Source organism: Primulina tabacum, chromosome 17, assembly GCF_025594145.1.
Source record: "Primulina tabacum isolate GXHZ01 chromosome 17, ASM2559414v2, whole genome shotgun sequence".
NCBI lineage: Eukaryota > Viridiplantae > Streptophyta > Magnoliopsida > Lamiales > Gesneriaceae > Primulina > Primulina tabacum.
Genome location: NC_134566.1, coordinates 34,394,724 through 34,412,758, shown reverse-complemented (window position 1 = coordinate 34,412,758; position 18,035 = coordinate 34,394,724).

The window sequence follows — 18,035 nt, the reverse complement described above, 5'->3', positions numbered from 1 at the left end:
TTCGTCCTCGAAATTAGAACTCACCGAATAACAGGGTATCCCTCATCTGACTCAGACTCCCACGTAGCTTCCTCCTCTGAATGGTTGAGCCATTTGACTTTGACTCGCTTAACCAACTTGTTCCGAAGTTTCTTCTCCTGTTTGTCTAGCATCTGCACGGGTCTCTCCTCATAAGATAAGTTCGGAGTAAGCTGCAACGGCTCGAAATTCAGCACATGCGAAGGATTTGCCATATACTTCCTCAGCATGGAGACGTGAAAGACATTGTGTACTCCGGCCAGATTCGGCGGAAGAGCCACACGATAGCTAGCGTCCCAACTCTGTCGAGGATCTCAAACGGTCCAATGAATCTCGGACTGAGCTTCCCTTTCTTGCCAAATCTCATGACACCCTTCATAGGTGCCACTTTCACGAAGACATGATCGCCCACTGCAAACTCTAACTCTCTCCTCCGCTGATCGGCATAACTCTTCTGTCGGCTCTGAGCAGTCCTCATCCTATCACGGATCTTGACTACTACATCTGCTGCCTGCTGAACAATCTCTGGACCCAACTCTGCTCTCTTTTTTTAATGAACCGGAGATCTACACTTGCGGCCATACAGCGCTTCATACGGAGCCATACCTATAGACGACTGGAAACTGTTGTTATAGGTGAACTCTACCAATGGTAAGTTCGACTCCCAACTCCCAGAGAAATCAATGACGCAAGCGGAGAAGATCCTCTAAGATCTGAATAACTCGCTCCGACTGTCCATCTGTCTGCGGATGGAAAGCTGTGCTAAACAGCAACTTCGTACCCAAAGTCGAATGCAAACTCTTCCAAAACGAGGAAGTGAATCTGGGATCTCTGTCGGATACGATAGAAACTGGAATACCATGGAGTCGGACTATCTCTCGGATATACAGCTCTGCATACTGAACCATGGTGAAAGTCGTCTTAATAGGCAAGAAGTGCGCTGATTTGGTAAGACGATCTACAATCACCCAGATAGCATTCGATCCTCTGGCTGACCTCGGCAATCCGGTCACAAAGTCCATGGTAATGTTCTCCCACTTCCACTCGGGAATAGGAAGAGGCTTGAGCAAACCTGCTGGTCTCTGATGCTCGGCCTTCACTAACTGGCAAGTCAGGCACTCGGATACAAAACGCCTGATGTCCTTCTTCATCCTGGCCACCAATACAATAGCTGCAGATCTTTGTACATCTTCGTACTCCCAGGGTGAATGGAGTACGGGGACGTATGGGCCTCTGATAAGATGTCTGCTCGGATAGAATCACTGCTAGGAACCCATATCCTATCTCGGTATCTCACAATACCGTCGCTGACTGAATACAAAACACTGCCCTTAGCTTCATCTCTTCTTCCACTGTGCCAACTGCTCATCTGCTGCCTGACGCTGCGAATACGGTCAAAAGAGAGGACTGGATAGTCAAGGTAGATAAACGAGGAACTCTACCTCGAGGGTAAGTCTCAAGATCAAACCTCTGCATCTCGATCTGAAGAGGTTTCTGAATCGTCAAATGAGCCATCACTGCGACTTTCCTGCTCAAAGCATCCGCAACTACATTAGCTTTACCCGGGTGGTAGCTAATGTCACAATCGTAGTCTTTCACAAGCTCCAACCAACGCCTCTGACGCATGTTCAGCTCCTTCTGCGTAAAGAAATACTTGAGGCTCTTATGGTCGGTAAAGATCGCATTCTCTCCATACAGATAGTGCCTCCAAATCTTCAAAGCAAAAACTACGGCCGCTAACTCCAGATCATGGGTAGGGTAATTCTTCTCGTGGATTTTCAGCTGTCGAGAAGCATACGCTATCACTCTCCCATGCTGCATCAAAACTGCACCTAAACCAAGCTTCGAAGCATCGGTATAAAGGACAAACTCACCAGATCCTGACGGTACAGCCAAAACGGGTGCTGAGTAAGAGCTTGCTTCAAAGTATCGAAGCTCTTCTGACACTCCTCGCTCCACACAAACTTCACATTTTTCTTGGTCAGTGCTGTGAGTGGAACGGCAATGGATGAGAATCCCTGATGAATTTCCTGTAATATCCTGCTAGCCCAAGAAAACTGCGGATCTCGGATGCATTCTGAGGCACAACCCAATCTCTGACTGCTGCAACTTTGCGGGTCTACCTCAATACCACTGCTAGAAACAATGTGGCCCAAGAACGCCACCTTCTCTAACCAGAATTCGCACTTACTGAACTTTGCGAATATTTGTTCTGCAATGTCTGCAACACTGTGGTCAGATGCCTGCTGTGCTCCTCCCGACTCTTGGAGTAGACGAGAATGTCATCTATGAACACTATCACAAACTGGTCGAGGTACGGCTGAAATACGCGATTCATGAGATCCATGAAGATCGCTGGCGCATTCGTCAGACCGAACGGCATCACAAGGAACTCGTAGTGGCCATAACGAGTCCTGAAAGCTGTCTTCGAGACATCAGCATCTCTCACCCTCAACTGGTGATAACCGGAACGCAGATCTATCTTGGAGAAAATCGAAGCTCCCTGCAACTGGTCAAACAGATCCTCAATCCTCGGCAGTGGGTATTTATTCTTCACTGTAACCCTGTTCAACTCCCGGTAGTCAATGCAAAGCCTCATCGAGCCATCCTTCTTTTTCACAAATAAGACTGGCGCGCCCCATGGAGAAAAGCTCGGGCGAATGAACTCCTTGTCGAGAAGTTCCTGATCTGCTTCTTAAGCTCTGCCATCTCTGTCGGTGCTAGTCGGTACGGCGCTTTGGATATCGGAGCCGTACCTGGCATAAGCTCAATGGAAAACTCCACCTCTCTCTCTGGTGGCATACCAGAGACGTCTTCGGGAAAAACGTCTAAGAAATCTCACAATCGGAACATCTGAGGCTGACTGGCTGGGTTCCTCGGGGACAGATAAAAAGGTTGCTAGAAATGCCCGACACCCTCTATGCATGAGCTTCCTAGCCTGAACATAAGGAATAATGCGCGGTAAAGGAAAGTACCTGTCCGGCTCAAATAAGAACTGCTCCATTCCAGGCGGTCGGACAAGAACGGATCTCCGCTGGAAGTCTATCAACACTCTGTTCCTCAATAGCCAGTCCATCCCTAGGATGATGTCAAATTCCGGCATCGGTAGCACAATCAGATCCGCATAAACAAGATTACCGTGCAGCTCAAGGTCTATATCTCGGATAACATTGGTGGCTGCCATCTCCTCCTGACGGCAACACTACTGAAAAGGCTGTATCTAGCCCAATGGTCTGGATCTTGAGAAAGTTTGCAAAGACCTCCGAAATAAACGAGTGAGTGGCCCCTGAATCTATCAAGGCCTTGTGTAGCGGAACCAGATATAAAAATTCTCCCTGAAAGAGCGGAGCTCTAGAGTTGAATCCAGTAGTTACAAGAACTAACTTAGAGACATGCAAGGTCAAGGTTCATTCTAGCTTATTCCCCCAAAATAAATCTGAGTAGAGCATTGCAATCCTATAACAGTTCTAAGTTCAAATCTAAATCCCGATTCCAAAACACGGAAATTCAAATAATAACTTAAAGGTTTAAAGGTACCTGTCAACAACATAGTCTCCGGTTGTTTTCCGCGCATGGAGAGCAAAAACTCTGCCTTGGTTAGGCAGATTCCTCTGAGGACATTGCAGCAACATGTGGTCTGGACTGCCACACTTAAAGAAACACTTTCCTGAGCCCCATGCATGCTCCAGGATGGCGACGTGAGCACCTAGGACAGACGGGGTGCTCCGAGTCCTCCAGGGGGGCTGGTCGTCCCCGCTGCTGCTTGCTGGCCTCGGTTCTGGGCGGTCCATGAAAAGGCCTCTTATTCTGCTGCTGATGCTGATGAGGAGGAGGGCGGGCGGTGCCTGGACTGGGCGCTTGCCCTGGCGATCCCTCTCGATATCCCGTAGATCCTGCTCTGCGGCTAAGGCCTTGGAGACGGCATCTCATAAGTAGCAGGGTCAGATACCCTAACATCCCGCGCAGATCGGCCGTAAACCCACCAGGAAGTGCATCAGCTTGGCTCTGGCATCATTCGCGATCAGGGGCACAAAGTGACAGCCCCCCTCGAACTTACGGATGAACTCCGTACCGTCATATCCCCCTTCCTCATAACTCATGAACTCGGTGGTCAGCCTGGTGCGAACCTCCTCAGCAAAATACTTGGAGTAGAAAACTTCCGTAAAGCGGGTCAATGAAAGTGTAGGCCAAGTCAAGGGCTACCGAAGCTCCTTCCACCATAAGCTGGCGTCTCCAGTGAACAGGTAGGTGGCACATCGACATCGGTCTGCGTCTCCCAGCTACCATAAACTCGAAGATAACCTCGAGGGATTTGATCCATCCCTCGGCAACCATGGGGTCAGATGTCCCCAGAGAATTCCTTCGGGCGCATCTTCATGAATCGCTCATAAACAGCCTCGGGCCCTGTCGACCTGGCTGCGGCTGCGGCTGCGGCTGCGGCATTGTTCCCCGCAAACTGTGCGAAGAACTGTGCCATCCTTGCTAACATCTGGGCACTTATGTCCGGTGGGGGCGGTGGAGGAGGTGGTAAGTCTCCCTCCGGTCTACGCTCCTCCCTGTCTTCTCGGCGAGGCTCCTCCTCTCTGTTGCGCTCTAAAATGCGTCTAGGGGCCATACTGTTACAAACATAACCCATACGTAACTAACATGCATAATTCCATAATTTATTTTAAAATGAACACTGAAATACTGAAAATCTGGAAGCATGCTGACAAAATAATTCATGCTTTAACTAAAATGCTGAACAAAATGCTGAACTGAAAAACTTACAGACCGAAGACGTGGCTTCGTGAGCTTCTCGCGGTCAGTAGTAGTGAAATCCTATACAGAAACCACCGCTCTGATACCAATTGCAAAAGGCCCTAGAACTTCTTGCTTGAAAATTTGCGGAAAATTAAAATTTTCTTTTTAAAAGAATTTAAATGGCCTCATTCATAAAATCACTGGTGAATCAAGTTCAATATTTCAAATATTGCAAGCGAAGAAAATAAAGTTTGCCAAAAATCACAATTTAAAAATATCCAACGACTGATAAAATGTTTGCGGAATAAAATACAACTGCTGCTCTGAGGTCCTCGGGTGCCACTACTACTGCCGACCCAAGCTGGCTCACTGGTCCCCGCCCTCGGCCCTGGCCTCATCAGTACCTACAACAATCAGTCTAGTGAGCCTAAAGACTCAGCATGCATATATCGCAGGTAACGAGTAAAAATCTGAATTAAAATATGCATGAGTTAACATATCCTGTCCTGAGGCATGCTGAAAATAATCTGTACTGAGCAATTATAATACGTGCATAACTGAACTGATATCATAGTAAAAAAAAATGTTTGCTCCTCGGAGCCTGTACTGAAATAACTGGTAAAATTTTCTGTTGAGATTATGTTTACGTCTGTGGCCCCTGCACTAAGCTGAACTGATCGGTAACTGGCTACCGGGGAGGCTGAAACTGAACTGAGCTGGCCGGGTCACTGGCGACCGGGTGGTACCATACTGAACTGATCGGGTCACTGACGACCGTATAAAATAACACTCCCACATAGTGAATGAACCACAAGCCATAATCGCAGAAATCTCAAAAATAATCATTTTCTATTTAATGCACGTAAAATAATTAACTGGCATAATGAAAATGTCCCGTAATTTACCAACTGGATTAGATTGAATCGTTCCCAGGCTCGCTGCAACCTAACTGTGCCATGAAAAATATGCAATAGCTTAAACTTGACCAACTATGCAATTTAGTTCAAAAGATGAGACTATGACGCCTAATGACTTCGCATTTAATCATGACTCCGAGCCAACCTGAACCGACACCAAACCGACGTATAGTCATGATTAAAATACGCTGAAAAATCATAAAATAATGCTCCTAAAATGATAGGGTCGAAATCTAGGTGGAATGGAGGCCAAAACACGAAACGCTCTTTCGAGAGTCAATTTGGCACATCGCAACGTAAATTCTCGTGCGACCTCAAAATGATCCGAATCACGAACGGTCAAAAACATGACCTTCCCAACTCAAAGGGGCACTGTCCAGTCCAAGGCCATAGGCTAAAAGCCAACCGAGAACTCGAACGAGCCACCGAATCAACACAGAAACTTGCTGTAAAATTCCAGCAACTGTACAATCGTGTAACTTGTGATGGTTTTCGAGACTACCGGCCATTGGGGCGTGAACCACCAACCAGAGACTCTTAACAACATCCCAAGGAGTGATTTGAACCATGGCTAAGGGCCCTAGGCCAGCCACAATCCGCGTCACACCATAACTTAACCGAAACTCCAACCGAGAACCAACGTGCATGCGTGTGTAGTGTTTTGCTTAGATCGATGTCTTGCGTCGTTCCAGTGGCCATTTGATTGACCATGGACACGATCTAGACATATAGGGGCATGGTATGAACTGTGGCTAAGGGCCATAGGCCAACCAAGATCCACACTAACCCAACCAACTCGAAATACATGTGCTGAAAAATGGAAGGGGCCGAAGGGTATAGGGGGCTGTTTTGATGTTTTGATTAAAAACCGATGAGCCATGGACCAGGCCACCAAAAGGGCGACTTAGTCACGTCTTAGACATGCTAGGGGAGTGATCCAACCATGGCTAAGAGCCCTTAGGGCAGCCAAGATCAGATCCAACCCTTTGACATAAAAACTGAAATTTCGAACATCAATCTGCGCCTATGGGAAACTTGCTGTCATTTCGGTTTTCCAGCAAGCATGGGGGCTGAATGAATGGGCCAACATGGTCCTAATGCCTCCTATTACGTGTCTAGGAGTAGCCTTGGGAGCCTGGGGTCGAATCACAACCTGAAACCATCAAAACTAAAAGAAACGTGAAGCTGCCATGAAGGGCCGAAATTTCTGCATGCATTTTCTTTTGAAAAATCTGATATGTGTTCGGTTTTTGCACCAAAAAAATAATCATGTAATGTTAAATAAATGATAATAGGACTTGATTGAGGTTTTTGAAAGGATCTAGACATGCCTGGTTATCGTTTGAAATGAAAACGAAAAGAAGAGACGAGACGGCGCGGAGGAGACGGAGTTGCTTGCTTTTCTTCCTTCCTAAGCTCTCGATTTTTCTCTCTATTATTTCTAGCTATGCCTCACGTATTTTACACTGAAAAGAGGTCTGATTTTCGGTGGTGATGGAGAGGGAGTGATGGTTATGAAGGTGAGGAGAAGGGTGCACAATAATAGGATCATATCAAGACTAAGTCTTCTCATTTTGAATTTTGAATTATGGTTTGATATCAAATGAGTTGGTGGATGCTTCTAGGAGGTAGTGGCCGATTTTCTCCCTTGATATCTAGACTAGGATGTGCCCATTAATTAATTAAATTGTGCTCCCAAAAATCCTAGAATTATCCTACTAATTACATGCAAGAATTGGTCAAAGGTTGATGAGTTGGAAATGTGTGGTCTAGGCAAGGGGTGGCCGAAACATGCATGATAAATGGTAGGGAAAAATTGATTATCTAGTAATTTAATAACCCTTAAAAGCCTTACTAATCCTTTAATTAATTTAGTGAGCTAACCCCTTAATTAAGTAACTTAAATGAGCTCATTTCTTAATCACCTCAAATAATTAAATTAAATCCTCAAACCTCCCTTTCTAACTTAAATGAACTTACTTGCTAGCTAAATTAACTTCTGGAAATATTTTCTGGATCTTAAATTCTATCTCAAAACTCTAACTCCAGTCCGGCCTCACTGAAATAATTGAAATGCTAAAAATCAAACTACTGAACTGAAATAATAAATAATTAACTTCAAATAAATGCATTTAAAATAATCATGCAATGAAGTCAATTAAATTTAAAAATCTAGAATTATGCATGGCTTAAACGTAGACTGATTTACGGGTTCTACATGAGATTTGGGATTTGATGGCTCTTTGCCGATGCTATCATACGAGTATCTCATATTGGTCGGTGGTGCCAGCTCGAGCATTGATTTGATAGCGATTCGATTGATTCTGACATGTGCTCAGTGGATGGCATTTGACCTGATACCTCCACGACATACATGCATTGCATACCATATATCATTGTTTACATATCTGTTGTATATATGATTGGTTGTTCCATACGGAGCTTTGCTCACCCCCAAGGGGGGCTGTTGTTGTCTTTGTGTGTGGACAATGGCAGGTACTCCAGGATATCAGGAGACCGGAGAGGGTACTTCTGGAGGGATCCACAGTTTGGGCTGAGGTTTTATGTTTATGTCTTGTTCCCAGTATATATGTATATGTATTTATATACCGGGCATGTCCCGAGGATATGAGTTGTTTGTATATGATTGGTTATGATTTCGTGTGGGCATGTTTATGATGTGAGATTAAATACTATTTTTAGTATTCAAATAAAATGATTTGGACTCATTGTAAAGAAATTTTAAACTCGTTTTCTCCGCTGTAATTAGTTACCCTAATCAGATTGCATTGTAATAACGATTAGAAGCTAAGAGGCCCCACACAGTGTGGTATCAGAGCATAGCTGGGAATGCTCGATTGAGTTTTGTGTACACTTGAATAGCACAAATGAATTGTGCGCTTGTGTTTGATTTATTTGTATTACTTGCTCCTACTTGATTTGATTCGAGTAAGTATTGATGAGATTGATGATATGAGATGATGAGATTATGAAATTGATATTGATTTGTGATATTCATCCTTTGATTTGTAGATGGATCCCACAAATGAAACTGGGAGTAGCAGTACTGAGAGGATTGTTGGAAAATTTGAAGGATTGTCCATGGATGTAGTGATGGCTCGATTCCAGGATCTAAAACCACCGAGGTTCTTTGGCACTGAGAGTGCTGAAAGAGCTGAGGCCTGGCTGAAGGATAGCGAGCACTTGTTTAACATTGTTTGAATATCCAAGGCTCGGAGACTGAAACTTGCTTTGTATCAGCTGAAAGACCGAGCTAAATCTTGGTGGGAAGCCGCTGTAGATTGGACTGAAAGAGGCCGGGATTGAACTCACTTGGGATGTCTCAAGGCCCAGTTTTTGGAGCAGTACTCTCCTCCTTCTTATTATACTGCTCAGGAGAATGAATTCAATAATCTGCAGCAGGGAACGATGTCTGTTGCAGAAGTATGCTTCGAAGTTTTCTACTTTACTGAAGTATGCACCTCACGTAGCTGGGAATGCGAGGGCAAAATATAACAGGTTTGTAAATGGTTTTACATCCTACTTTGTATACATATGTTGTTGGTTTTGGATTGCCTACCAGCTACGCAGAGGCATTGAACGAGCCAAGGCAGCCGAGGCTGGACTTAGGAGAGGAGGTCACAGTATACCCCTCCACCTCCGGTGTCAGCTCAGCAGCCTACTTTGAGGCCGAGAGGTAAGAAGTTCAAGAAGACTGGATCTGTTTCTTCGTCTTTCTTCGAGTTCGAGTGGATCACAGAGAGGGATTCCTGTGATTGCTCCCTACTGTAGTCATGGTGGAGGTAAACATACTATCGAGCAGTGTCGAGGTATGTTTGGTACTTGTTATCAATGTGGGCAGGAAGGCCATTTCTCTCGAGTTTGTCCAAACAGAGGTACAACTTCTGCTCAACCCCAGCCAGGATTTAGAGGTGGCCCTGGTATGACGAGACCTGCTGTTCCTGTTCCATCTTTTCAGCAGTCGAGTGTCCCCACGATATCGAGGACCGGGTGGTCAGAGTGCCCAAGTTCCTCCTCAAGTGAGAGTGTATGCCATGACTAGAGGATCAGGCGAGAGAAGCTCCTGGAGGCGTGATTGCAGGTATTTGCACGCTTTGCGATTATCCTTGCACGTGTTTATTTGATACAGGAGCATCTCATTCATTCATATCTCATGCATTTGTTGCATCTCACGATATTGAGTGTACCCCGTTGTATGATATTTTGTCGATAGCCACGCCAGCAGGGAAGATTATTTTGTCAGAGAAAGTTGTGCATAATTGTGTATTGATATATGAGGATAATTTGGTATTTCTGAATTGATTGTCCTCCCGAATGCACGACTTTGATTGTATCGTTGGCATGGATATCTTGACAACAAATCGAGCTACTTGTGATTGTTGTCCTGGAGTGGTTCGATTTCGACCGATTGATGGACCCAAGTGGAATTTTTACTGGCAAGGGTTCCCAAGCCAAAATTCCATTGGTATCTTCCTTGGAAATGTCCCGATTGTTGACTAGCAGAGATGAGGGTTATCTTATCTAACGCTATTGATATTTCGAAGAAAGAGTCTTCTTTATCTGAGATTCCAGTTGCGAAAGAATTCCGGATGTATTTCCGATGAGATTTCCCGATTTTCCTCCTCATCGAGAAGTTGAGTTTAGTATTGATCTTGTGCCGGGGACTGCGTCTATTTCTAAAGCTCCCTATCGCATGGCACCTCTGGAATTGAAAGAATGAAAAGAACAATTATAGGATCTTCTCGATAAGGGATATATTCGACCGAGGTATCGCCTTGGGAGCTCCAGTTTTATTTGTTCGAAAGAAAGATGGTACGCGAATGTGTATGATTATAGGCAATTGAATCGGGCTACTGTGAAAACAAGTACCCACTTCCTCGTATTGATGATTTATTTGATCAGCTTCAGGGTACTTCTGTATACTCGAAGATTGATCTTCGTTCTGGGTATCATCAAGTACGAGTTCGAGACGAAGATGTGCCCAAAACTGCTTTTCGTACGAGGTATGGCCACTATGAATTCTTGGTTATGCCTTTGGTTCACGAATGCTCCTGCTATTTATGGATTAATGAATCGGTCTTCCGAGATTATCTTGACCGATTCGTTATTGTTTATTGATGATATTCTGGTATTCGAAATCGAAAAAGGAGCATGCTGAACATTGAGACTGGTACTTCAAACTCTTCGTACTAGTCATTTATATGCTAAGTGGTATTTTTGGGCCACGTCATTTCGAGACATGGCATATCTGTTGATCCTGCGAAGGTCGAGTCGAAGCTGTATTGAATTGGCCAAGACCTACGAATGTTCCTGAGATCCGTAGCTTCATGGGTTTGGGGATATTATCGACGTTTTATCGAAGGATTTTCGAAAATAGCTAAACCTATTACTCAACTGACACAGAAGAATCAGCGATTCATTTGGTCAGATGAATGTGAAGCTAGTTTTCTTGAATTGAAGACGAGATTGACCACAGCACCTGTGCTTACTATTCCCTCAGGTACCGGAGGATTTGTGGTGTGTACAGATGCGTCTGGTAAAGGTTTGGGCTGTTTCTGATGCAACATGGCAAAGTGGTTGCTTATGCATCTCGTCAATTGAAATCTCATGAAACACGTTATCCTGTTCATGATCTGAATTGGCTGCCATTGTGTTTGCTTTGAAGATTTGGCGCCATTATTTGTACGGAGAAAAGTTTGTTATATTCGGACCATAAGAGTCTGAAATATCTTTTCTCAATCTGATTTGAATATGAGGCAACGCAGGTGGATGGATCTCTGAAGGATTTGATTGTGAGATTCAATATCACCCTGGATCGGTGAATGTTACTGCGGATGCCCTTAGTCGGAAAGTTATGATTCTGTTTTAGCTTGTTGTGTCGCCAAGGTACATGAGGATATGTACTTCTGGTTGGACTTTTCACTCGAATTGGAATTTTGTCACTGTCTCAGCATTGCAAATTGAGCCGAACTTGATATCGAAAATACGAAAGGCCCAACGAAGCGATGCTCAGATCCAAAAGTCGAAAGAACTTGTATCTGCGGACATCAGTCTGGATTTCAGATTTCTTCTGATGGTTCTTTACGACTTAATGGTCGGCTGGTAGTTCCTGATGATTCTGATTTGAAATCTGCCCTTCTTCGAGAAGCACATTGTAGCAAATACAGTATTCACCCTGGAGGTCGAAAGATGTATTTGACATTGAGACCTCAATTCTGGTGGAAACGTATGAAGAAGGACATTGCTGAGTTTATTTCGAAATGTCTTGTCTGCCAGCAAGTAAAAGCCGAGAGAATGAAACCGGGAGGATTGCTCCATAGTCTTGAAATCCCGAAATGGAATTGGGAACATATGCTATGGATTTTGTGACTCATTTACCTCGTTCGCCCAAGGCTGTGATGCTATTTGGGTGATTATTGATCGGCTTTCAAATCTGCGCATTTTATTCCGTATGAACGGACTTATCCTTATAAGAGAATGGCCCGTTTATACATTGAGAATGTTGTGAGACTGCATGGTGTGCCAGTCTCGATTGTATCTGATCGTGATCCCAGATTTGCTTCTAAATTCTGGGGTAGTTTTCAGGAGGCGATGGGTACGCGTTTGGCTATGAGTACTGCTTATCATCCTCAAACTGATGGCCAACTGAGCGTACGATTCAACTTAGAGGATATGTTGCGTGCGATTGTGATGGACTTCAGAATGGGATGGCAAGATGCCTTACCATTGGTGAATTTTCTTATAATAATAGCTTTCAGACGAGTATCGGTATGGCACCGTTTGAAGCTCTATATGGGAGACGATGTAGATCACCGTTATTCTGGGATGAGATTGGTGAGAGACAATTGACTGGACCTGAAATGATACAGGAAATGAACGATAAGGTTCAGTTGATTCGGCAGCGGATGAAAGCTGCTCAGGATCGTCAAACGAGTTATGCGAATAAACGAAGACGACCCTTGGAATTCCAGAAAGGTGACAGAGTTTTTTGAAAATATCTCCCTTTAGAGGCACTGTTCGATTTGGCATGCGAGGGAAATTATCTCCTCGTTATGTTGGTCCATACGAGATTCTGGATCGAGTTGGTGATCTTGCGTATCGATTGGCATTGCCACCAGCTCTATCTGCCATTCATGATGTTTTCATGTTTCTATGTTGAGGAAATATGAACCAGATCCATCACATGCTTGCACCTGCGAGGTTGAACTTGATCCTTCTCTTTCCTATGTCGAACAACCTGTTCGAATTATGGATCGAAAGGAAAAGATATTGAGAAATAAGTCGATTCCTCTAGTACGAGTGCAATGGACACGACATGGTGTTGAAGAATCAACGTGGGAATTGGAGAGCAAGATGCGAGATTCGTATCCGCATTTGTTTGATTCTATGACATCTGTTCCATTGTATTCGATGTATTCTGATCCTTTTACTGATTTTAGTTTTGATATGTACTATAACTGGTGACATATGTATGTTTGCCAATGTTATGTATATAGAGATGTTTGAGATTTCGAGGACGAAATCTTTTAAGAGGGGAGAAATGTAAGGACCGTGTATCGTATTATCGTAAATCCTATATGATTATCGATAATTCATGAATTGATGTGATTATACATTTGATGTATATATGACAATGAATTGAGAAATGAATATTGAATATGAATTGACGTTGTAAGAGCTCGATTGGAGAAGCCGGACGCCAATAAGTAAAATCAAATATTGTACAGAACGTGTGGCGCCCGGGCGGTAGAAAATGACCGCCCGAGCGCCAGGGTGAAATTTGCGTAGTTGGCAGAACACTCCGCGCCCGAGCGGTAATTTTGACCGCCCGAGCGCGGTAAAGATTTCGGGGCAGAATGTCTCGCGCTCGCGCGAGAATTCTACCGCCCGAGCCGAGAACGGTGGGATAAGAACGAGATTCTGCTTCTTTTCATTTCTTACCGTGGCTTCGAGAGAAAGAAGGGAAACTCGATTTCTTTCGTCCGAATCGACTTCGAAACGCTGTCAAACGCGAAACAAATTATATATTTGATCGTCGCTCGAGGCTTCTGACTGAGGTAATTTCTTCTAGTTCCAGCAGCTCGAAATATCAAAGTGCTGGAATAGCATGTATTTGAAGTTGAATTTCTGATATGTAGTAGAATAACCGACAAGAAACTTGTATTCGAAGTCGGAATTGAATTATGATATGAATTTGATTTGATATGAATTTTTGAAGTTTCAAATGATATTTGAAACTCATATTAATGATTTTGGAGTATGTTATTGATTGGAATGAGTATGTTATTGATGTAGATAAAGTGTAATATCAATATCTTCAGGCTACATCAACTGAAACGAAGAATTGAGGTATGTTGCGACCGGGTAACATACGACAGGTATCTGTATTATATGATATATGTCGGATTGATTTGATTGATTGGAATGAGATTATGTGTCTATATGCCTTATTTGTTGATTGATGGCATACATGACATTGAGATTGAGATATCGATGTATAAAATAAATGTTTTGTTAACACACATTTTATGCATACATCGATACATGACATGCACGTTGAGCTATGATCCTTGGATACCTGATATGATTGGATTGGATTCCGGGGTTTGTGAACACAATCGCTATGCCGGTATTATATGACCCGTAAAGCATAGACAATTGTGGCCCCATATGATTGGATATGAGATTTGGGATTTGATGGCGCTTTGCCGACGCTATCATACGAGTATCCCATATTGGCCGGTGTGCCAGCTCGAGCATTGATTTGATAGCGATTCGATTGATTCTGACATGTGCTCAGTGGATGGGCATTTGACCTGATACCTCCACGACATACATGCATTGCATACCATATATCATTGTTTAGATATCTGTGTATATGTGGTTGTTCCATACGGAGCTTTGCTCACCCCCAAGGGGGCTGTTGTTGTCTTTGTGTATGGACAATGGCAGGTACTCCAGGATATCAGAGGAGGAGAGGGTACTTCTGGAGGGATTCACAGTTTGGGCTGAGGTTTTATGTTTATGTCTTGTTCCCAGTATATATGTATATGTATTTATATACCGGGGCATGTCCCGAGGATATGAGTTTTTGTATATTGGTTATGATTTCGTGTGGGCATGTTTATGATGTGAGATTAAATACTATTTTTAGTATTCAAATAAAATGATTTGGGCTCATTGTAAAGAAATTTAAACTCGTTTTCCGCTGTAATTAGTTAACCCTAATCAGATTGCATTGTAATAACGATTAGGAGCTAAGGGCCCCACAGAAAGACTATTTTTTGGCCAAATTTCAAACACGATAAATGATTTTAAAGTGCATCTAGAACTATACGGAAAATAATCGACCCAAAAGAAGATTATTTTCTGACCAGATTTTGTGTACAATATATCTTACACCATTGCATTTATATCTATGCAAAAAATAGTCGGCTCAAAGGAAGGCTATTTTTTGTCAGATTGCAGAATTATAAAAAAATGTGTTTATATATCTGCAAAAAATAATCAGCCCAAAGGAAGATTATATTTTGGCCAGATTATAAGCACATAATTATGTGGTCTTAAAGGGTGTCAAAACAATGTAGAAATTAATCTTTCTAAAAGAATATTATTTTCTTGCCAGATTGTAGACACATTATACGATATTAAATCGTGTTAAATTTATGCGGAAAATGATCGGCCCAAAGGAAGATCATTTTCTGGCCAAATTTTAGCACAATATGTGGTACTAAATATGAGATAATTTTTGGATTTATTCATGCATGCAATTATCGGTCAAAAAAAAGGCATATTGTTGGCTTTTTATTATCAATATTTAATAACCATGATATTTGAGTGTACCACTTACAAATTGTTATTTTTGTTCAAAGACTAAATATCAATGTTGTGTTAGGTTTTTTTACGTGCCCACCACCTGCATGCATATATTTTGTGATTTATTTAATTTAAATATATGCATGGACTATAATTTATTGCGAGTCCTTGTTCTATTTTGCTATAGCATCTTATATATCTGCCAATCTGAACAACATTTTTGTACTTAATGGCTCAAACTTCAAGAAATGAAAAGAGCATGTTATGATAATGCTCGGCTGCATGGATTTGAACTATGCGTTAAGAGAATATCGCTCCGTACCTTTGACCAGTTCAAGAACTGCTGATTAAAAGAGTTCTTTGGAAAAGTGTGAGCGATCAAATCACATGAGTCTGATGATTATAAAATTTCAATCCAGATATTATAAGAGTTGCAATTCCTGAAAAAAAAAATGATTTCAAAAAGTTTCTACTCAAATAGCATATCGTTTCGCTACAAACAAAAAGGTCGAGACAATTATTGTTGACTAAACTTGTCTCAATGCGGTACAAAGAAAAGGGAATATAAGAGAGATATAGTGGAAATGTCAAATCTTGTGACTCGACTGAAAGCATTCAAGTTGGAATTGTCGGAAGACATACTCGTGCATTTAGTCTTGATCTCTTACATGTGCAATTTAATCAATTCAAAATAAATTATAATACCCAGAAGAAAAAGTGGACTTTGAATGAGCTTATTTCGCAGTGCGTTCAGGAAGAGAGAGATTGAAAACAAGATGTGATTGAAAATGCTCACTTGGCATTTAACTATCAAGGTAATTGCATCAATCAGAAAAGGAAATGGATCAATAAGGAAGGAAACTCTGAGACTTCACAGCATATGGAGCAACAGAAACAAGATAAAGTGATCACTTGTTTCTTTTGCAAAAAGAACTGATGGGCATGTGAAGAAAGATTGTCCAAAATATGCAAATTGACGTACAAATAAAGGGTTGCCTAAGGAGCCGATTACCAACTGATGGTAAAAGACATCTTATGGAAAAATGACAATTTGATTGTTGGCGTTTTTTAAAAACATCATTAAGGAACTTGTTTTTTTTATTCTGGTATTTGAATTTGGAAAGCACTTTTGTTGCAGTGTTTTTTAAGAGAAAATTTTAGTTTCATATTTGGACAAATTAAGTTTTTCTTTATCCATGTGGTAATGAAAATTTTCAATTTTTCGAAATTCAAATATGTTTGGTATGAGTTCCTTGATTGATAAGGTTGATAAATTGAACATCAATAATTTAAATGACATTGATATTATGCATGCATGAAATTAAATGCAAATTAATTATGTATGTTGACTTTAGTGGGAGTGAGTAGATTGAAAAATCAACATTGAGAAGAATATATTGATGTCTACGTCCACATATGTGGTAATATAAATTTTATCATGTGATAACCTCATTCGGATTTATAGAGAACACTGTTTGGATATTGTGTATATCATTGGAAGTTTGGCAGATATTTAAGAAACTCGACATTGGATCATTAGTCGGCTTATGTGGTACATAAAGTGAACTAAAGTTTTTATGCTCACATATCGGATATATGACAATTGGAAATACTTGGATATTTGGACTCCGAATAAAGTTGCGGAGTTTTATCATTGGTAATGATAATTGGTCAAAAAACCATTGAGGAGCAATTGTGTTAATAAAACCACTATATTATCTTTAGAGAACAACTGAAACTTGTGAAAGTCAAAATATTGACATGAAGTTTCTATGATAGGTCGAATACTGAAAAAGTTATTTAAGGTTATGGTCCCCGAGGCACAGAGAATAATATAGAATATATACGACACACATATTCTAGATATCTCTCCTTCTTCATCTAAGGCAAGAATAAGGTGGTCGATTCTGTTGCTTTGGAAGATCCGTAACACCGACGCTATCAATCAATGGATTCTGGTACGTGTTTACTGATATTTATATTTTGATAATTTGACATGAATTTCTAGCGTGTGTGATATAGGATTTAATCACATGATTTATATATTTATTTTATTAAATCTCCAATATTTTCTACTAAATCGTTTTTCATAAACGAATACAAATATAGAGCGAATGTTAATTGAGCATGTCACATACAACCACATTTTTTCCAACTTAGTGTTGGAGTACGATGATTGTTTATAAAAATATTAAGGCTCCGTTTGGTACGTGTGATAGGATAAGTAAATGATTAATATTAGAGTGATTAAAAAATGAGATATATAGATTAATAGTATGGTGAGATAAATACATGGTGTTTGGTATGATTTTAAAATGATGCATTAATTTTGTAAATTTTATTGTAATGACCAAAATGCCCCAAATACTAATTAAGTATATATTCTTAAAATAATTGAATAGATATTAATATTTATAATTTACATTTATTAAAATTAATTTAAATATATTTATTAGAAATAAATTTGTAAATATGCATTTACTTAATAATTAAAATAGCAATAATATTTTGAATGTTAAT